The following is a 22,620-nucleotide window of genomic DNA, read 5'->3' as shown; positions in this document are numbered from 1 at the left end:
GTTCCACCTCACAAAGGATGAGAAGAATGTGTTTGGCCACAGCATGAAGAACTTCATCAGGAGGGCTTTAAACTGAATCCTACAGGGAAGAGAGATGTAAAGTTGGGGTAACAATGGACGTAGGCGCATGCACTGCAATGGAGAGAACAGCTGTAATAGCACCCAATAATAGTCTTCAGAAACATGTAGGAAGAAAGCCAGACTACGAAGCACATGGTCTTCGATGTCTATATACTAATGCCCAGAGTATGGGAAACAAACAGAATAAACTTGAACTCTTAATACAAGAGGGAAATTATGACTTGATAGGTATAACTGAGGCTTGGTGGGATGACTCTCATGACTGGAATACAGCACTTGAAGGATATAACTTGTTCAAAAAGAACAGGAGGAACAGAAAGGGAGGTGGGGTTGCACTGTATGTGAAAAATACATGTCTCTGCCCAGAAATACAGGAAGATGAGCTTGGTAGCCCCATCAAGAGCATCTGGATCAAAATTAATGGAACAAAGAATAAAAGGAACCTGGTGGTCAGAGTCTACTACTGGCCACACAATCAAGGAGAAGACAAGGATGAAACTTTTGAAAAGCAAATAACTAATGTTTCAAGGAAGCATGACGTAGTAGTAATGGGGGACTTCTATTTCCCCGATATTTGTTGAGAGACAAATTCTGCAAAACATGGCCCCTCCTAGGGATGTACGAAAGTCACTTACCTGGTCTCGCAGCTTGCTTCGGGGTAGGGGGGAGGCGCTTCACTTCTCCCCCCGAAGTTCAGGCCGGGGGGGAGGCTTCCTGCCTCGCCCGGCTGAAATTCAGGCCGGGGACAAGCACCCCGTCTCCCCAGCCGCGAACTTCAAAAGAAAAGTAAAAAAAAAAAAAAAAAAGCCCCGTGATAGGCTACGTAACGATTTACGTAGCCTATCATGGCTAGATCTGCAAAGTCACCCGTGATAGGCTACGTTAATCGTCACGTAGCCTATCACGGGTGACTTTAAAAAAAAAAAAAGTGTGTACGCAAATGGCGGCCCCCATAGGGAGCCACCATTCGTGTTCCTTATTTGGTCCCTGTAGTCTACGTAAAGATTTATGTAGACTACGGCGAAAATATGGGCAATGCTATTTGTGTTGCCCTTATTTTCGCTGTAGTCTACATAAATCTTTACGTAGACTACAGGGACCAAATAAGGAACGCAAATGGCGGCTCCCTATGGGGGCCGCCATTAGCGTATGCGCTTTTTTTTTTTTTTTAAAGTCACCCATGATAGGCTACTTGGCGATTAACGTAGCCTATCATGGCTGAGTTTGCAAATCTAGCTGTGATAGGCTACGTAAATCGTTACGTAGCCTATCACAGGGGCGGTTTTTTTTAACTTTTCTTGTAATGGTGGCGGCGGCAGTGGCAGCTGGTCAAAAGACCGGCTGCTGCCCCCACCCCTGACGAAGACCTGCCGAACCGCCGCCGGGACCCGCCGCCGGGAGCGACATTCATGAAAGATAAGTCCCATCCCGGGGGGGGCGGGGGGCGGGGGGGCGGAGAATTTCTCCCCGAACAACCTTCAGAGGACCGAATGCGTTGGCACTTGGCCCCCCAAAGTTTTGGGGAGAAATTCTCCCCCATCCCTAGCCCCTCCAGGAAATTCCTGACTTGTGTGGCAGATAACTTCCTCCTACAGAAAGTAGAGGAAGGAACTAGAGGATTGGCTATCCTTGACTTGATCCTAACCAACAGTGATGACTTAGTGGATAAAGTAGCAGTTACAGGAACTCTGGGGACAGAGTTCATTTTTCATTTTTCATTTTTAGACAGAAAAATGTCCTGCAACTCCTACCATGCCCCAGCCAGCATGGCATGCTGGGAATTTTAGGACTTTTTTCTGTCTAAACATGCATAGAATTGAGCCCTAAGGACAATTTGTTCAGAAAGGCTTTTTGTGTGGCTGGTTTACTCCAATCCCCGGGACTATTTATAATTGTTAATTGTGATATGCTTAGGAATGTATCTTATTTAAGGCATTGAAATTCTGCCTTCTGTGCACTCAATTAATCTCACAATCAAATACATTTTAATAGTAATGCATTCAAAATAAGAGCCCAAACAAGTTAACAAGATTTGTACAACAGCCACACACACACATACACTCACCCTAAAAGGTGGGGGGGGGAACCCCACTTACCTGTCTGCCGTGAAACAGTGTGGGTGGTAGATATGTCAGAGGAATCCATCCAGGGGTGGAACTCAGTGAGCATTCATCAGCTCCCCCCCCCCATCCATTTGACTTCAGCTTTTTTCTCAGTGAACTGGCCCAACTCGATCTCCATCGAGTTGGGCCATTTTGCAGATATTCCATTTTTTTATGTGGTAATAGAAATTTGCACAAATTGCAGCTACAGTTTGCATAATTTGTGTAAATTGCAATTGCATTTTGTGCAAATTTCTATTTACACAAATTAAAATAAATGGGAAAACCCAGATTTTGGGAAAAAACCTGTCGCTTGGCTCGCAAATGAAGCCAAGTTGGGGGCCCCAAAGGGCTGGATTTCCTGGCAACATACAACCCTAGTTAGTGGGAGTGAATTTTGTGGGCCTCTGGAGGGGAGGTGGGGCATGAAAAAGCAGAGAGCCAGTGTGTTGTATAGGGATGTACGAAAGTCACGTACCTTCTCGACGGGGTGAGTCGCGGTGGGGGGAGGCGCTCTGCACCTCCCCTCAAAATCCTAATCTGGCCTGCTCCGCTCTGCAGAGATTCTGCTGAGCCGCCAGCCAGGGCCGCCCGCAGCTGGACATCCGGCCGCGGGGCAGCCTGCAGAGAAAAAACAAACAAACCAGCATACGTAAATGGCGGCAGCTATGGCGGCTGCCATTTGCGTTCCCTTTTTTTCTCTGTTTTAGCCTACGTAAATATTTATGTGTTTTTTCCTGGGCATCATACTGCTTATTCCTCTTCAGAATAACCATTAGAGCAAGAAGCAGCCCATGTCACAAGACCAGAAAGCCTGGGCCTTCATGGGAGATGGCTATGGCTCCATCTCCACAAAAGAAGGGGAATTCAGCTTCTGAGATGGGGGCTTAGCAACAATCTAGCTCCTGAGAGCAGTGGTGGCATCTCAAGAGACAAGCCAGAGTCACCTCTGTGAGATGTGCCTGGTTGCAGAGGAAGTCTCCTCATGAGCAGGGCCCTTCTCATGATGATGACTTCTTCCAGAAAGCTTCAATGTTCTGCAGCTTTGGGTGGGGATCTGGAAGCTCCAAGGTATAAGGCTCAGTCCACAGTCAGGAAAGCTGCTGGAACAACTTCTTTGCACCAGCTCTGGTGCATCAGATCTTGTTGCCTTGACTTCCTAGCTGCCTAACACAGGACCTTCTGTGAGTAGACCCTGGATTGCCGTCTTACTTCATATTTGGATTCTTACTTTCCTGGTGCTATACTGCTTGTGTGAACCCTGCTGGCCTGACCCTGGACTGTCCTCGACTCTGCAATAGAACCTCCTCCAGCCTTGACCCCCCATGAAACCAGGACACCTGGGGGAGAGGATGATTCAGGAAGGCTTCGCTCAACAACTTAATAGGTGTGGTCACTGGGAAAAACAGTAGTTAAATGAGGTCACCCTGTCTAATACACTAATTGTTTCAAACAATTTCATAGTATTTATAAATGCTGGTCCTAGTTTACCCAACAGTCTTGTGTCTTGCCTCACTATTTCGGTTTGCATGGAAAAGAAAAGGAATGAAAGTCTGCTAATAGATAAACAGCCAGTTTCACTGAATGTGAGACAAAATAAGCAGTGCCTTGCAGTGTTTATGAAATGCAGTGAGGGAGAAAAACCTCTGACCTTCAAGGGAAAAGCATTGCACAACCCCAAAACAATTTCAGAAAGGTTCTGCTTCTAGCTTTGACTGTTCTAACAGTGAAGAGATAAGGAATACAGCCTGATCCTGAGGGATGGAAGAGTGAGAGTTGTTGCCTCTGATATGTAGGGGTGTATGGATTCCCCACCGTCTGTTCTGGTGGGGAATCCACAGGAGGGGGGAGGCGATCCATTCCTCCCCCCCAGAATCCTCGCAGAGTGGCTCCACTCTGCGAGGATGCTGCAGAGCCAAGGGCTGCCCTGTTCCACTGTCTGCCTGCCCAGGATTCCCTCCCCCATTTTTTCGGCTCCAGAACTTATGTAAATACTTTCGTAATTCCTGCCAAAAAATCCTTTCCACTCACCCTTGGTCTCCGTAACAGTAAAGACCTTCGCGGGGATTCCCTGCATAACTTCTGGTCACCTGATCTGACCTGACCTCACCTCACCAGAGCTGTCCTGACCTTACCTCAGCTGACCTCACCTCAGTTGACCTAACCAGAGCTGTCCTGAACTCACCTCACCTGACCTCACTACACCTGACCTTCACAGACAATAAACAGAAAAGATGGAGGATTTCCATGGATGACTCAGCCCCAGTGAAAGAAAGCCTTGGGAAAATGCCTCGTAAAAAGGGTAAAGCCGCTCACAGTCTTTCTTCCTCCATTTCCCATTTACGTTTTTATTTTCGTAACTATTTTCGAAAAATCCGCCCAGAAAAAAAATTGGGTCCATGTGAGCTCAGGTCCAGGTTGACCTTGCTGCCCCATTCTGAGGAGGATTTTGCGGGCTGGATTTGTCAGAATTTGAGCCCATTTAAAATCCAGCAGAATGCTCTGACATCCTTACTGATATGTGGGATTCATGCATTGGAGGGCTTTAAAGATAAACAATGCAAAACTCCTTTGTCTGGGCCCAAAATCTAGCAGACAACTAGGGCTGGCTGGATGCCCCCCAGTTCAGGTCCTCTGGGTACCTGCCCAATCACTGATGCAGTTCAAGTGCCCCCGGACCTGTGAATGAACTCCCCACTGCTCACTGTGCCACCCACATCACCTGGGGCCATTTGGCAAGCTCTGCAATCACCATTTTATGAAAGAAAATGGCAATCATGAAAATATGCACATCTGACTTTACACAAAATGGCACCATGAATGCCCGATATATGCAAGACTACAGGCGAAGAGACAACTCTCTGGAAAAGACCCTGATGCTGGGAAAGACTGAAGGCAAAAGAAGAAGGGGATGGCAGAGAATGAGATGGCTAGATAGCATCACCTATGCAATGAATATGAATTTGAGCATGATCCGGGAGAGAGCGCAGGACAGGAAGGCCTGGTGTGCTATGGTCCATGGGGTCACGAAGAGTCGGACACGACTGAACGACTGAACAACAACAGGCGTAAATGGGCCATTTATGCCTGTAATCATATGTTTACAGGCATGGTTTATCAGCCATTCACAGCACCATTTTGGGAAAGATCACATGTATGCATTTTGGGGATCTCCATTTTCTTTTGCAAAATGGTGATCACAGAGCTCTTCAGATTGGGGTGAGTGCAGGTGGCTCGGCGTGCATGGGTGGAGCTCAAGTGGGGCAGGGGGCTCAGTGTAGAGCACTGAGGGTGGGGAGTCTGCCAGATTCCTGGGCCCAACCAGGCACCTACACCACTCCTATGGACAACCAATGCAGTTGATGCAGTACTGGATGAATATTCTTAGATGGGTCAGGACAGAAACTGTTGCATTTGCACCAACTGCAGTTTCTTAACTGTCTTCAAGGGCAGCTCTGTGTAACATGCTTTACTGTAGTCAATCGTTAAAAAACCCTATTCTCAAAGAAAGGGCAGTGCCTACACAGCAAATACAGCTAATAAAGGCAACTGTGACAATCCCTGCCTGTTTATCAGGATGGTTTAAAATCTAGATATGCTCTTAACTGGGAGTGTTGGATGCTGGGTTCTAAATATGGTCACTCCACAATTTATCTGTGCTTAGTTTGACAAGACCAAGGAAGTTTAAAAGTGTAGCCTTGCTTATAATTAACAGTAGCTCTCCCATCCTCCCCTGGTTGGATGAAATGATTTGGCTCACAGCAAGAGTGCGTTTGCATTGACTTTTCCTACTGGAAGTCAGGTGGGCCTCTCAGCTGAGCTAATTAGAAACACCACAAAGCATCCTGTGTTACAGTGAAATAGAAAGAGATGGATTTAGGTCAGCTTCTAACAAGTGTGTGCACAATATGCAAGTATAGATGATGTTCTATTCAGTTATTGTTTGTTACCATGCAGTGAGCTTCACTGTTGATTTTGGCCAACTGCTGTAATACGAACAACAGCACATATGTATCTTGCAAATTGGGGGGAAAGGGGGGGTTGCCTGTTGTTCATTGTACTTGCCAGTGACTGATTAACTGCTGCCCATCAACAGTTGGATAAGCTGTGTGTGTGTGTGTGTGTGTGTGTAAGGCAGTGACTTTTAGTTCTGATAACTTAAGCTGCTATCATAGAATGTTGGAGAAAGTATCTTGTGTTTTGACACTGCGGTACAAAAATCCTGAATATGCCATCTCCCTGCAGCCACATCTCACAGCAAACAGGCTGGTTGGGGTGGGGGAGTTTTTCATGTGTAATGCTTTCTATAGGGCCTCTAAAGGGACTCACAGCAAAGGCCTTATACAGGGACAATTAACATATATTATTTTAATTTCTAAATTATCAGCAATAATACACATATAAGAATTTTACATTAGGGATGTATGAAAGTCACTTACCTTTTCGCAGATTCTGTTCATGGTGGGGGGGGAGGCATTCCATCCCTCCCGCCAGAATCCTCAATGGGGGGGAGGTGATCTGGTCCTCCCCCCGGAATCCTCGATGGCCGGCTGTGCTCCGCGGCAGCTCCATGGAGCAGCTGGCCAGGCCCAGGCCAGGACCATCTGCAGCCGGATTTCCAGATTTTTTTTACCCAGAGCGGAGGGCTCTGGGTAAAAAAAACAAACAAAAAAGTATGCAAATGGCGGCGGCTATGGCTGCCGCCATTTGTGTTCCTTATTTTTCACCGTCTTAGTCTACATCAATATTTACATAGACTAAGATGAAGAAAAGAAAGGGGAACGCAAATAGCGTACTGGGTAGTACGCTACGTAAAATATTTATATAGACTAAGACGGCGAAAAATAAGGAACGCAAATGGCGGTGGCTGAAGCTGCTGCCATTTGCATATGCGGGTTTTTTTTTTTTTTTTACCCAGACGTGATAGGCTACATAAGTCTTTATGTAGCCTATCACGTCTATGGGGGAAAAAAAGAGAAAAAAACACAGAATGCAAATGGCGGCGGCAGTGGCAGCTGGTCAGAAGACCAGCCGCCACCGCCACCACTGCCGAAGCTGCCGCTGGAGCCGCCACTGTCCGGAACATCCGCCCCAGGTAAGTCTCGTCCTCGGGGGGGATCTGCGGGGGTGGGGGGGTGGCAGGCTGTTCCGCCATAGATTTCGGGGGGCTGAATGCACTGGCATTCAGCCTCACCAAGATCCGTGGCGGAATTCTCTTCCATCCCTAGATTGAATGTGAGTTTGGCACAAACCTTCCCCAATTTGCACAAATTTCCTCCATAAACTAAAGAGGGGCTGATTCAGTCTATGGGGGAAATTTGTGCAAACTGGAAAAAAAAACCCTGTGCAAATCAAACTGGGGATATTGAGCAGCTCCACATCTGGAAAATTTTGCGGAGCTGCACTCCAGCTCCGTAGCCTAGGCGATATGGTAATGGTGGCTGCCATTACCGTTTTGCTGGGAGAAATACAGCTTCCTGTAAAGCACTGTTTTTTAACCTAAATAGAGCTGTAAACGACTACAATTAGGTTAAACTCAGGGCTTTACTGCCTATACCAGGCGATAAAGTAATGACAGCTGCCATTACCCTATCACTGGCTGTCCGTCCCTTCCCTCTTCCTCACGCCCACTGTTGAAGGCTGGTGCGGGGAAGAGGGGCCTTGGCGTAGCCACCCCATGGCCTGCAGTGCTCTCACCCTGTCCTTCTCCAGGTGGGAGTGCTGGGGTTCCTGCCACCTTCCCTCTTCTGCACGCTGGTTGTCAAAGGCCGGTGCGGGGAGGAGGGGCCTCTGTGCAGCCACCCCACAGTGCTCTTGCCCTGTCCTTCTCAGGGTGAGAGTGCTGTGGGGTGGCTGCACAGAGGCCTCTCCTCCCCACACCGGCCTTTGACAGCTGGCACATGGAAGAGGGAAGGCATGGACAGCCAGTGATAGGGTAATGGCAGCCGCCATTACTGTATTGCCTGGTATACATGGTAAAGCCCTGAGTTTAACCTGATTGTAGCCATTTACAGCTCTATTTAGGTAAAAAAAACCAGCTCTTTACAGGCGGCTGTATTTCTCCGAGCAATACAGTAATGGCAGCCACCATTACCGTATTGCTTGTGCTACGGAGCTGGAGTGCCATTCCATGGAAAATCCTCTGGACGTGGAGGTAAGTTGTGCCATTCTGCCACGGCTTCCGGAGGCTGGATTCCAAATAATCTGTCCTCATTTGAGTCTGTGGTGGAATTCTCCAACATCCCTAGTAACCGCCCGTGATATTAGGGATGGTTGAGAATTCCGCCATGGATCATGGTGAGGCCGAATGCCAGTGCATACGGCCCCCCGAACTCCGTGGCAGAACGGCCTGCCAGCCCCTGCCCCCCCGTGGATCCCCCCCGGGACGAGACTCACCTGGGGCGGATCTTCCGGGCAGCAACGGCTCTGGCGGTGGCTCCGGTGGTGGCAGCTGCAGCAGCTGGTCTTCTGACCGACTGCGGCTGCCACCATTTCCACTCTTGTAAAAGAAAAAAAGAAAGAAAGGAAAAGAAAGAAAGACATGATAGGCTACGTAAAGATTTACGTAGCCTATCATGACTAGGTTTAAAAAAAACACACGACGTGATAGGCTATGTAAATCTTTACGTAGCCTATCATGGCTGGGTGGGTTAAAAAACAACAACAACCGCATACGCAAATGGCGGCGGCTATGGCCGCCGCCATTTGCATTCCTTATTTTTGCCCTCTTAATCTACGTAAATATTTACGTAGACTATGACGGCAAAAATGTAGGGGAACTCAAATAGCGTAGTGGGCGCTATTTGCGTCCCTTTTTGCTTTGCCTTTTTAGCCTATGTAAATATTTACGTAGGCTAAAACAGGGAATCAAAAAGGGACGCAAATAGCGCCCACTACGCTATTTGCGTTCCCCTTCATTTTTGCCGTCATAGTCTACGTAAATATTTACGTAAATTAAGAGGGCAAAAATAAGGAATGCAAATGGCAGCGGCCGTAGCTGCCACCATTTGCGTACGCAGACTTTTGTTTTTTGTTTTTACCCAGAGCCCTCCGTGGCTGGTAATCCAGCTGCGGACGGCTCTGGCCTGGCCGGGCCTGGCCAGCTGCTCCACAGAGCTGCCACAGAGTACAGCTGGCCTCGGAGAATTCCGGGGGGGGGGAGGAACGGAGCGCCTCCCCCCCAGCGAGGATTCTGGGGGGAGGGACGGAACGCCCCCCCATCAACATAATCCACTAACAGGTAAGTGACTTTCGTACATCCCTACATAATATACATATTTTTGTACACAATTTTTGAGCCAAGAACTGCATCACAAAATTAGGAGGTGCTTGCAATCCAGAGTACAGATTTCAATTGGAAGATAAGTCTAGGGAGTGTGAATTAGGTTGGTTCACTTAAAAATGCATTACTAAAAGTGTATTACCAAAACATGCATTACCAAAATTCTCCTCAGTCCCTGTAATTGTCACCTTCAAAATTTCCCACCTGGAAAAGTAATTGTTCATTAATTTTATTATTAAGCTCTTGAATAGTAATGAAATGTTTGGTACTGCTGTCTCCAGAAATGCTTTACAGCCTGTTTAGTTGATTTGATTAATTGATCTTAATTGGCAATCAATTGATAAGGTTCTCCATCTGTTCAAGGGAAAGACAAACAGCTGGGTACACTGGTCTATATAGGAGGCATACATGTTTTCAGAATATTAAGCACCTTCTCGGGGCATTAAAAAAGCCAAAACCAGTATTTTCTAGAAATGGCTATTAAACAGTTCGAGAATCATTTATTGAAAGCTTCAGTGCCAAATTACTTTGCATTATTGTTAACTTTGGCGAATCTGTTCTGATGAGACAATCCTGAGGTTAGGTTGATTTAATTATCATGGGGGATCTTTAAATCTTTAATTCTTTTTATTTGTTGCTACTGATGAAAGAGTAGCTTTTTGGGGAGGCAAATTATGAAGGATTGTTCTGAACAAGTACATTGTCTTTTCCTGCTGGGAGGGTTAATGCAGGAACCACGTCAAATCCAGACTCAGGAGCCTGTCTCTTGGCTCAGTAACCAAAAGCACAAAATGTGTAATCCACCTAAATATCCCATTAAGCAAGATGCCAGTGACTGAACTAGCTGCATACAATGGCGTTAAGGAACATGAGGTTTATGTCTCCATCTGTCAGTAGGCCTGGTGGTTAGTTTTATTAAGATCATGAATATTTCCAAGAAAATGAGAAGCCATTCCAAGTGATCCAAAAGGACCAGTAGACAGAGATGTATGAGAAATTTATTTCAGTTTGTTTTTCATCAAGATGTACCCAGTTTGCACCTTCCAGACAAAACACAGATACAATCTGTGGTCAAAGTTCGTACATTTCCAAGTTCGCAACATAATTTGCAGATCAAAACAAACAAACAAACAAACAAACAAACAAAAAAGCATTCTACAGTATGTGCACATTTCAAGAATGTACATGAAATAATGCATACATTCAAAAATGTGCACATGTTCACCAATGAGAGAAGAATGCATTAATTTCAAAGATGCGCACAGTTGAGGCATACATTTGGAAAAACACGCATGAAAATAAGCACTGATTTTCATGCGAAAAAAACAAAACAAAAACGAACTTGCAATCTGATAGGGACTTGAGTCAGAACATGCTTCGAAAGTGAATTTGTTGAACTTCGGGTGAGCTCGAGTTTTGCTGACTTGGACATCCCCAGCAATAGAACAATACCATTGTTAGTACCAATGAAAATGTCACTAGGAATGGCATGGGTGCCCGACTCAGTCCAGGAATCTGGTGGACCTGCACCTGCCCGCATTCCCGACCCCACTCACCAAGCCCATGCCCCTACTCGCCCCCCTGTCTGCCTGCTACGCGGGCACCATTTTCTGAAAAATAAAATGGCAATTGCAAAATGCACAAATTTGTGCACATGCAAAAATTTGTGATTTTGTGAATGCACATATTTGTGTGTGCACAAAAATGCGCATTTTACAAAAAATCACTTTTTTGTACACACGAATGTGTGCCTTCACAAAAATGCACTTTTCGCATCTGAGAATATGCGCATTCACAAAATGCACATTTTCGCACATACAAAAACGTGCATTTTTGCGATTGCCTTTTTTTTTTTTTTTAAGAAATGCTGACCACAAGCTCAATAAGGCCGCTGGGATGAGTGCAGGCTTCTTGCTGAGAGTGGGAGGGACTCGAGTGCTGTCCGGGGACTGGTGAATGGGGACAGGGGCTGGGCAGGAGTTCGGAGAACCTGGATGGGGGTGAGTTCACACATCCCTAAATGTCACCAAAGAATGATCAGACTGGATGGATGTCTGGAATCCTTTTTCATCTAACATCCTGTATCCTCCTCCACTCTCTCACAAATGGCAAAATTGGTTATTCTCTTCAGCTAGGTAAAGGAAGTTGTTCTCTCTGATGACATAGAGATGATAGTCCATTTGTTAACTGCCACCAGAATGCTGATATCTGCAAACTAGAAGAAAAAAAAAGAAAGCCCTCACAATTGATGATTGGATTATAAAATTATGGGAAACAATATATATGGTTAAGTTAACTAACATAGTAAAGGTTAGGGAGGGAAGACAAGAAAATAATACAATTATTAAAAAGTAGTCTTTATTTGTAATGTAGTGGTGTAACAAAAATCAAGAGAATGCACAACAGTTTGTGTTACTGGGAACCTTGTGATATTTGTTGTTTGTGTTGGTAAATTTGTTTACAATCTCCATTGTTAAATTGTTGATAAAGTTGGTCCAATTATTTTTATATACTTTTGTACACTTTCATAAGCATTGTAAAAAGTAAATAAAAAATAATGAGATTAAAGATGAAAAAATGCAGAATTGGGCTCTAATTAGCGATGGGGCAGGCACTTGGCTGCATCTGGGAGTCCGATGCTCACACCTCTGGGCCACACCCACTGACCTGCTGCTCCTGCTCCCAGGGAGCTCGATGAGGCTGCCGGGGTAAATGCGGGCTGCTTGCTGAGCACGGGAGCAGTTTGAGCACAGTCCAGGGACAGGTGAGTGGGGCAGGGGCTGGGCGGGTGCCCAGAGAATCCAGATGGGAGTGGGTTCACACATCCCTATTGGCAGATGATGTCAGCACCCCTGCTAATAATAATTTTAAAAGTGCTGGCCTTATGTCCATGTGACCCCTGGCTCCACTACACCACTGCTCAAAACACTGTGCTGCTTAAAATGTCTGGGCACTGTTTTGATACATAAGTCAAACAATGGTTTCTTCATGTTCTGACATCCCCAGAGAGTTCTGCTCCTGCAGTTCCTCCAGAATGCCAATTTTGTGCCTTTTAGGTTTGCAATGTATTCATTTTTTATTTTCTTGTTGTTTTCCCACTGCCTTGTCACTATTTCTTTCTTGGTGCCTCCCCCTTGCTGAGTTGAATTGGCACTTCTGAAAAGCCACATCTCCTCTCAGTATGTGGAATCAGTAGTTGTACCCAGGAAGGAGGTGCTGCTTTCATGCACAGCAATTCAGTTCGGCAGGGAAGAAATGATTAGATATTAAAAAAGGAGGAAGGAAGAAGAAAATGTGAAAGATACGCTCAATACAGCTTGTCATTCACGGGGTGGGGAAAAGAGAAGCAATAAGAAAAAATGGGTACAGGTTGATATGAGATGGGGAACGGAGTCTATACCATCTCTGGTTGGAAGTAGCGATGTACGAAAGTAACTTACCTTTCCGTGGATTATGCTGATGCTGGGGGGGAGGCGTTCCGTCCCTCCCACCAGAATCCTGGCCGGGGGGGAGGTGCTTCGTTCCTCCCCCCCAGAATCCTGGCCGGCCAGCTGTGCTCCGCAGGGATTCTGTGGAGCCACCGGCCGGCTCCGCCAGTAGCCAGACATCTAGCCGCTGGCTAGCAGGGACGCAAATGGCGGTGGCTGTAGCCGCCGCCATTTGCGTCCCTGCAGTCAGCTGTGATAGGCTACGTAAATGTTTACGTAGCCTATCACGGCTGATTTAAACAAAAAAACAAAAAACGTGCATATGCAAATGGCGGCGGCCATGGCCGCTGCTATTTGCGTTCTTTATTTTGGCACGTCTTAGTCTACGTAAATGTTTACATAGACTAAGATGTGCCAAAATAAGGAACGCAAATGGCGGCGGCCATGGCTGCCGCCATTTGCGTACGCGCGTTGTTGTTTTTTTAACATCAGCCATGATAGGCTACGTAAATCTTTACGTAGCCTATCACTTTTTTTTTTTAACTGGAAATGGCGGCGGCGGCAGGTCAGAAGACCGGCCGCCGCAGCCGCCACTGCCACACCGCCGCTGGAGCTGCTGCCGGAGCCACCACCACCAGGAAGATCCGCCCCAGGTAAGTCTCATCCCGGGGGGGTGGGGGGGCAGACCGTCTGCCACCGATTTTGGGGGGGCGAATGCGCTGGCATTCGGCCTCCCTGAGATCCGTGGCGGAATTCCCTGACATCCCTAGTTGGAAGCAGCATTATAGGCACACAGCATTCACGCCCATCAATGCAAGAACACACCATAATATCGTATAGGTAAAAACACAAATACCATGGATCTATAGAGGGAGGTCACTGGAGCACTTTTAATGCCATGTTTGCATTTACCAGGGCTTTGTGTGAAGGGAGATCTAAGGCTGTTGTAATAATGTCATAGTATTAGGAAAGGCTTACTTCCTAATGTGGCATCAGCACCGTTCAGGTGTTGAATATCTGTGGATGCTGACTATGCATCTATTGGGAGAAAGCATACTCTTCCCTCCACCCTGAACTATGTGCAGTGGCCACAAATAGTGAATTCCTAAATAGGGCTATTGCCCTGCTTGATACTGAACCTCTCTGTAAGGCACTGGGATGTGTGTATATCAAGCTAAGGGTCTTTAGAAGCCAGTTTCTGCCAGCCCATCTACCAGCCCCATACCTGCTACTGTCAAGGAGATAATCTAGGCCACAATACTGGCATGAGTACTATAAACTGAGCCCACAGTCTGAAGTAGGGATGTTGGAGAAATCTGCAGCGAAACCAAATAAGTTTGGATTTTCATGAATCTGACCCATGGATACTGCAGCAGACCAGCTTTTACCCTGTTGGATGGATTCCACAGACTTGCAGACCAGCTTTCTAACTTTCCTGAATTTTGTGCAAATTTCAGCATAGAAAAATACGCAAAAAACAACAACAAGCACTGGGAGAGGAGGTTTTGGACCCGTGGCCACTTACTTGTGGGGTGCCACAGGGTTCCATCCTCTCCCCGATGCTATTTAACATCTATGTGAAGCCACTGGGGGCTATCATCAGGAGGTTTGGGGTGTGGTGTCATCAGCATGCGGATGACACGCAGCTCTACCTCTCATTCAAATCTTCACCAAGGTTGGCCATAGAATCCCTGTCCAAATGTCTGGAGACGGTGAGTGGCTGGATGGGGAGGAATAAGCTGAAGCTCAACCCTGACAAGACCAAGCTACTTTTGGTGGGAGACAAGAGGAGGCTGGGGGATGTTGACCTGGTGTTGAATGGGCTACGGCTACCCTTGAAAGACCAGGTCCGCAGCCTGGGGGTCATTTTGGACTCCCAGCTGTCCATGGAGGCTCAGGTGTCAGCAGTGAGCCGGACAGCGCTGTATCAACTCCATCTGATACGGCGGCTGCGCCCCTTCCTTGCCGACCATCTGCTCCCATCGGTAGTACATGCCCTGGTCTCCTCTCATTTAGACTACTGTAATGCGCTCTATGTGGGGTTACCCTTGAAGATGGTTCGGAAGCTGCAGGTGGTACAGAACGCGGCGGCTTGCCTGATTAAAGGCAGCCGCCGGCGAGATCACATCACTCCAATGCTGAAGGAGTTGCACTGGTTACCAGTTGTTTTCTGGGCCAAATTCAAGGTGTTGGTTTTGACCTTTAAAACCCTATATGGTTCCGGAACAGCCTATCTTAAGGAGTGCCTCCGGCAGCACCAGACAGGCCGCTTAACAAGATCAGCCTCGGATAGCCTTCTCTCTGTCCCATCAGCCAGGACAGCTAGACTGGTGGGGATGAGGGAGAGGGCCTTTTCTGTGGTGGCCCCCACTCTGTGGAACTCCCTCCCTAGGGAACTCCGTCATGCCCCCTCTTTAATGAGCTTCCGTTGTGCATGAAAAACGTGGTTGTTCAGGCAGGCATTTGGGGTGGGTTAGGGTATTTAAAAAAATTATGGTAGAATTTTATTGTTTTAAATTATTTTATGGTGTGTTGTACATCGCCCAGAGTGGCTGGGTGACCAGCCAGATGGGCGATTAATAAATTTAATAAATAAATAAATAAATAAATAAACAAAAAACGGCAAAACATGTGCATTTCTCCCAAAGGCTAAAGCATGAAAATGCACATTTTGGGAGAATTCGTGCATTCTGGCTGGCTGCCTATTTGCTACCAGGCCATGTTTAAGGTATTAGTACTAGTGTACTAAATCCTAAACAACTTGGGACCAGGATACCTGAGAGAGTGCCTTCTCCCTTACCAACCTGCCTGGTCACCAAGGTCATCAGAAGTCTTGCTCCTGGTGGTTCCACGTGGACCAATGGCCCAACTGGAGTTGACCAGGGGAAGAGCCTTCAGTGTGTTGGCCCCCTTCCTGTGGAACTCCCTGCCTTTGGAGGTCAGGCAGACACCAGTGTTGTGTTGCTTTTGGAGCCTCCAGAAGACACTGTTATTTTGAAAGGTCTTCCTTGTGTGACAAGCTGCAGTTTATTAATTTCAGTATCTGTTATTTTACAGTGTTTTAGTTTTATTATTTTATCTTGTTGTTCACCACTCCAAAATCTTTGAAGTGGAGTGGTATATAAATCTTGTAAATAAATAAATGAATAAATAATTTTTTGCACGTGTGAAATTGAGCAAATTTGGAAGAAAGAGGAAAAAAACCTGACTCTGGCTACGGGCGGATGATGGAACGAAAGGCACCTGAAATCTGTGAAACACAGACGGAATGGATTTCACACAGTCTGTACAACCCTAGTCTGAAGATGGTGAGCTGATCAGGTCCTCTAACACCTTTGCTTCCAAGCTCGTCTATCCAAGCAATGTGTCACAACAAGTAGCAGTCTGTCCACGGCCATGTCTGCCTTAGGGGTGGACGAAAGTCACTTACCTTTTCTCGCAGCTTGTTCGCGGTGGGGGGGAGCGCTTCGCTGCTCCCCCCGCGAAGTTCAGGCCAGGGGGGGAGGCTTCCCGCCTCGCCCGGCTGAAATTCAGGCCGGGGAGGAGGCTTGCCGCCTCGCCCGGCCGCGAACACGAAAGTAAAAAAAAACAACAAAAAACGTCCCCTGATAGGCTACGTGACGATTCACGTAGCCTATCATGGCTAGATCTGCAAAGTCAGCCATGATAGGCTATGTGAATCGTCACGTAGCCTATCACGGGTGACTTTAAAAAAAAAAAAGCGCGTACGCGAATGGCGGCCCCCATAGGGAGCCGCCATTCGCGTTCCTTATTTAGTTGCTGTAGTCTACGTAAATGTTTACGTAGACTACAGCGACCAAATAAGGAACAGGAATGGCGGCTCCTTATGGGGGTCGCCATTATCCGTACACACTTTTTTTTTTTTTTTAAAGTGACCCGTGATAGGCTACGTGACGATTCACGTATCCTATCATGGCTGACTTTGCAAATCTAGCCGTGATAGGCTACGTGAATCGTCACGTAGCCTATCAGGGGACTTTTTTTTTCTGTTATTGCAATGGTGGCGGCGGCAGCCGGTCGAAAGACTGGCTGCCGCTCCCGCCCTGCTCGAACACCCGACGAACTGCCAGCCGGACCCGCCGCCGGGAGGGACATTCAGGGAAGGTAAGTCCCGTCCCGGGGGGGGGTGCGGGGTGCGGGGGGGTGCGGAGGATTTCTCCCCGAAACTTGTTCGGGGGGCCGAACACGTTGGCGCTCGGCCCCCCGAAGTTTCGGGGAGAAATTCTCCGCCATCCCTAGTCTGCCTCTGTCTCATTGGACCACCACTTACCTTTGTCAGATCTGGATATTGCTGCAGCCTATTGCAAAGCTAGACCCACGGTTGACAGTGACAGATAGGCATTGCTATCAAATGTCCTTCTACATATTTTATTTCGTTTAGTACATTTATATCCCACCTTTTATTCCATCAGAGAATTCAGAGCTGCAGCTATTTTCGTCACATTTTTCTGCTTACAGTTTTAAAAATGCAGTAAAAGGAATACTGTCTCAGAAGTGGCCCATGATGGTCAGAGTAAAGTGCCTTAGACAGAAATGTTAAGGTCCAGAAAATGATAAGGGCCACAAAAGAATGCGTTCACAATCCCCTCCCCAGTTCCCCCTCTCCCAGGCATTCACATCTCTAACCTTAGATTATTTTTATTCCTTCTGTCATGCAAATGATGTCTGCGATCTGCTTCTTGGGTAAATTGAACTCCACCTGTCTCTGCCTAATAACACTATTGCTTATGGCTGGTTCTGTTCTTTATTCTTTGTTCTTTATTATTGCTTAGGGTTGGTTCTGTTCTTTATTATTTATTAACACATTTCTATGCTGCCTTTTTTGTGGGGGGGGAGAAATGATCTACAGCAGCTTCCTCCAACCTGGAAGCTGCCAGATAGTTTGGACTACAACTCCCATCACCCTTCCCCATTGACTGTGAGGACTGGGTTGATGGGAATTGAAGTCCAAACTATCTGGAGGACTCCTTGTCTTCAAGGTGGCTAACAACAATCCAATACTAAACCAAAATATCCAAAACAATAAACCAACTAAAACAAGGAAGAAATGGGGATGTATGAGTAATTGCCGTACTGCCGTACCTGCGATCATTTGCGTCCCTGTATTTAACCATGATAGGCTACGTAAATATTTACATAGCCTATCACAGCAAAGTAAAAAAAAATGCGTACGCAAATGGCAGCAGCTACAGCGGCTGCCATTTGTGTTCCTTTTTTTCACTGTTTTAGCCTATGTAAATATTTACATAAGCTATTACGGCAAAGAAAAAAGGGGAATGCAAATAGCATAGTGGACTCTATCTGTGTTCCCCCTTTTTTTGCCGTAATAGCTTACGTAAATATTTACGAAGGCTAAAACGGGAAAAAAAAGAAACGCAAATGGCGGCCGCCATAGCCACCGCCATTCATGTATGTGGGGTTTTTTTTTTACCTTACCATGATAGGCTATGTAAATACTTACATAGCCTATCGTGGCCTCTGCAGGGACGCAAATGGCGTCCCTGCATTAGCTGTGATAGGCTACGTGAGTATTTATGTAGCCTATCACGTCTATGAAGAGGAAGTGAATGGCAGCTGTGGAGGCAGCTGCCATTTGTTAATTGGCACAGATGGCAGCAGGTAAGTGTAGTGGGCTGGGGGCTCCATTCTGGGCCCATTTCTCAGGGTGGGGGGCGGGGGGCCTTCATTCCACCACAGATTTCGGGGGGCTGAATGCACTGGCATTCGGCCTCATCGAGATCTGTGGTGGAATTCTCTGCCATTCCTAAGATTTACCCAGTTGACACCTTCTGGACTGAACACTGACCTGGATGTAGGGATGGACGAAAGTCCCTTACCTGGCCCCGCAGCTTTTTTCCGGGGGGGGAGGCACTCCGTTTCTCCCCCCAAAATTCTTGGTGGGTGGGGAGGCGCCCCGTCCCTCCCCGCTGAAATTCTGGCCAGGGAGGGAGCGCCCCACCTCTCCGGCCGCGAAAGAAAAAAGTAAAGTAAAAAAAAAAACACGTGATAGGCTATGTAAAGATTTACATAGCCTATCATGGCTAGATTTTCAAAAAACGCCGTGATAGGCTACGTAAATCTTTACGTAGCCTATCACGGCTGACTTTGGAAAAAAAAAAGCGCGTATGCAAATGGTGGCGCCCATGGGTGCCTCCATTTATGTTCCTTATTTTGGCACGGGTAGTCTATTTAAAGATTTATGTAGACTACGGCGAAAATAAGGGCAACGCAAATAGCGTTGTCCTTATTTTCGCCGTAGTCTACGTAAATCTTTACGTAGACTACCTGTGCCAAAATAAGGAACACAAATGGTGACGCCCATAGGTGCCGCCATTTGCGTACACGCTTTTTTTTTTTCAAAGTCAGCCGTGATAGGCTACGTAAATCTTTACGTAGCCTGTCACGTTTTTTTGTGTTTTTTTTACTTGGAAATGGCGGCCACCGAACCACTGCCGCGAGCCGCCGCCGCGAGGGACATTCGCACGAGGTAAGTCCCATCCCGGGTGGGGGGCGGGGGGGTGTCGGAGAATTTCTCCACCAATTTCAGGGGGCCAAATGCATTGGCATTCGGCCTCCCAGAGATTTGTGGAGAAATTCTCCGACATCCCTACCTGGATGCAATCGGTGGTTGAAGTCCATACCTTTCTGAACTTGCAATGTGATTCGCAAACTCCAAAAGCTGTACTTGACAACATGCATACATTTGTAAAATGTACATGAAATATTAATACTTTTTAAAAATGCACTTTAATTAATGGGAGTAGAATGCATACATTTCAAAGATGTACCCAAATGATGTATACATTTGGAAAATACAAAAATACACACAGATTTTCATATGCAAAGAAGAAGAACAAAAACCCAAGCTCACAATCTAATACAGACTTGAGTCTGAGAACGAGATTTACGTTCGAGTAGAGACTACTTTCACAAGCTGAAGTTTTGCTGATTTGCACATACCTAGGAAGAAGAAGGAAGCATAGAAACTCAGCAAAATAGCTAGGAGAAAGAAACCCTCAAACCTGACGTGTTCTCTGGAAGAGTACTGTTTTTGCTTCGCATTAAAAAAACCAGCAAGGAGGGGAAGAATGAACTTCTTCCAGGTGGGAGTTCTAAATCTTTGTGCCACCATTGAAAAGGACCTGCCCCAGGTACCACCCCCCCCACATACCATATTTCAATTGATGATAGAACCCAGAGCACGGCCTCCAAAGAACATCTTAACATAAGGTGGAATCATATTACACACACAGTTATATGCCAGGGAAAAACTGCTGGCAACATGTGTTAGTTTCCCCACCCTTGGTCATGTCTGAAAATGATAGTGGGGTGGTATCTAGAGTAAATGTCCATTTTAAGCAAGTGCACTGTTTGCAAATGGAATATATGTGTGTTCTAATGGGCAAAGGCTGATATTCTAGGGATGTATGAAAGTTCCGCCACAGATCTCGGGGAGGCTGAATGCCAGCGCATTTGGCCCCCCGAAATCGGTGGCGGAATGGCCTGCCCGCCCGCCCCCCCGGGACGAGACCTACCTTGGGCGGATCTTCCTGGTGGCGGCGGCTTCAGTGGTGGCAGCGGCTATGGCGGCTGTGGCGGCGGGTCTTCCGGCTGCCACCACCACCATTTCCAGTTAAAAAAAAAAATGTGATAGGCTACGTAAAGATTTACGTAGCCTATCACGGCTAGGTTTAAAAAAAAAAACGTGATAGGCTACATAAATGTTTACGTAGCCTATCACGGCTGACTTTAAAAACACACACACAAAAAACGCGCGTACGCAAATGGCGGCGGCCGCTGCCATTTGCGTTCCTTATTTTGGCACGTCTTAGTCTACGTAAACATTTATGTAGACTAAGACAGCGAAAATAAGGGGAACGCAAATAGCGTAGAAGCTATGCTATTTGCGTTCCCCTTATTTTCACCGTCTTAGTCTACGTAAATGTTTACATAGACTAAGACATGCCAAAATAAGGAACACAAATGGCGGCGGCCATGGCCGCTGCCATTTACATACATACGTTTTGTTTGTTTTTTTAAGTCAGCCATGATAGGCTACGTAAACATTTACATAGCTTATCACGGCTGACTGCAGGGATGCAAATGGCAGCAGCTACAGCCACTGCCATTTGCGTCCCTGCTAGCCAGTGGCCGGATGTCCGGCTGCTGGCGGAGCTGGCTGGCGGCTCCACAGAATCGCTGTGGAGCACAGCCGGCTGGCCAGGATTCCAGGGGGGGAGGAACGGAGCGCCTCCCCCCGTCCAGGATTCCGGGGGGAGGGACGGAATGCCTCCCCCCCACCATCAGCATAATCTGCGAAAGGTAAGTGATTTTCGTACATTCCTATGATATTCTCTCCACGTTTACTTGGGAGACTTATTTCTGAGTAAATATGCAGATTGTGCTCACAGTCCATAAACATTCCAGTAGTTGACCACTTAATTTACATTGATTTCAATGGGTCTGCTCTAAGTAAGACTAAAATGGGATGTAACCTGATGTTACTGGAATCTGTTGGGCATGTGTAATTGTTGGGTAAAATGCCCTGTTAAAGCCGAGTATACATACTCTTGTTTTCAGAGCTAAACACATTGATGGGCATAGAAAAATAAACAATGGGGGCTTGGGAAATTAACTTCCTAGTGTGTAATCTTCCCAACTGTCCCAGTGCTAAACATGGACACTGGGCCATTATTTCAACTTCGCCCCAAATAATGTTTTTGTTTCACCCTTGAGCTCAAGATCACACCACCCATGACCAACCTGCAGGAGTGGACAAAATTATTGTTAACATCTGAAATATCCCCAGCTGTAAATGTCAGTGGCATTTGATGGGTGCGTTCTATTATAGAAGAGACAAGCCTGAAATGACTTGTAATACAGGGTTACTTTCAATAATTTTGCTATGCATTAACCAAAATTGGGCTGCAGACAGGTGATAGTTCTTCATCATTGAAAACGGCATAACAGACACATCAATTATTGCTACTGATGAGGTATGTGCACTCACAGTTCTTTGTTGGCATTGTCATCTCTTGTCAAAAGGGGCTTTGAAGCTCTTCAGAAACCTGCAAAACATGTGAAGAGAAATGGTAGTGAAACTATTGCAAGCACTACAGGCAATGAGCTACAGAAAGGGTCATAACACAGTGGTGAAACTACCAGGTCTAATCCCTGGCATCTCCCTGTAGGAATGAGGAACACTCCTGTCTAAAATCCTGGAGAACCATTGATAGTCGGTATACAGCAGGGATAGACAACCCACAGCCCACGAGCTGCATGCTGCCCTTGGTTGCTCCTAGTGCAGCCTGGAGAGTCAGCAGGTAGGGATGGCTGGACTCACCCCCTGTCGCTTTGTGCACTGCTCACCAGACCCCTGCCAGTTGTAGGGGTGCACGAAAGTCACTTACCTGGTCTCGCAGCTTGCTTCGCAGTGGGGGGGAGGCGCTTCGCTGCTCCCCCCAAAGTTCAAACCGGGGGGGAGGCTTCCCTCCTCGCCCGGCCGAAATTCAGGCCGGGGGGGAGGCTTCCCGCCTCGCCCGGCCGAAATTCAGGCCGGGGAGGAGTCGCCTTGCCTCACCTGGCCGCGAAATAAAAAGTTAAAAAAAAATGCCCCCGTGATAGGCTACGTGATGATTTACGTAGCCTATCATGGCTAGATCTGCAAAGTCAGCTGTGATAGGCTACGTTAATCGTCACGTAGCCT

General features: G+C 46.9%; 1 long non-coding RNA gene across 2 annotated transcripts in view; it reads right to left on the bottom strand.

Annotated features, from left to right (window-relative positions):
* Positions 1-10,445: 10,445 nt before the first annotated feature.
* Positions 10,446-22,620, bottom strand: part of LOC146338584 (uncharacterized) — a 56,633-nt gene continuing 44,458 nt past the window's right edge. For both annotated transcript variants that reach the window (XR_014784760.1, XR_014784759.1), the window contains exons 3-4: positions 21,925-21,982; positions 10,446-11,680 (exon numbers count right to left, since the gene is read on the bottom strand). This is a non-coding gene — a long non-coding RNA (uncharacterized LOC146338584). The remainder of the gene's footprint in view (positions 11,681-21,924; positions 21,983-22,620) is intronic.

This window comes from Heloderma suspectum, chromosome 9 (genome assembly GCF_057233095.1).
Source record: "Heloderma suspectum isolate Gila_16-S chromosome 9, 16-S_ref, whole genome shotgun sequence".
Lineage (NCBI taxonomy): Eukaryota > Metazoa > Chordata > Lepidosauria > Squamata > Helodermatidae > Heloderma > Heloderma suspectum.
The sequence above is the reverse complement of the archived record's forward strand: the minus strand, read 5'-3'. Positions and strand labels throughout refer to the sequence as shown.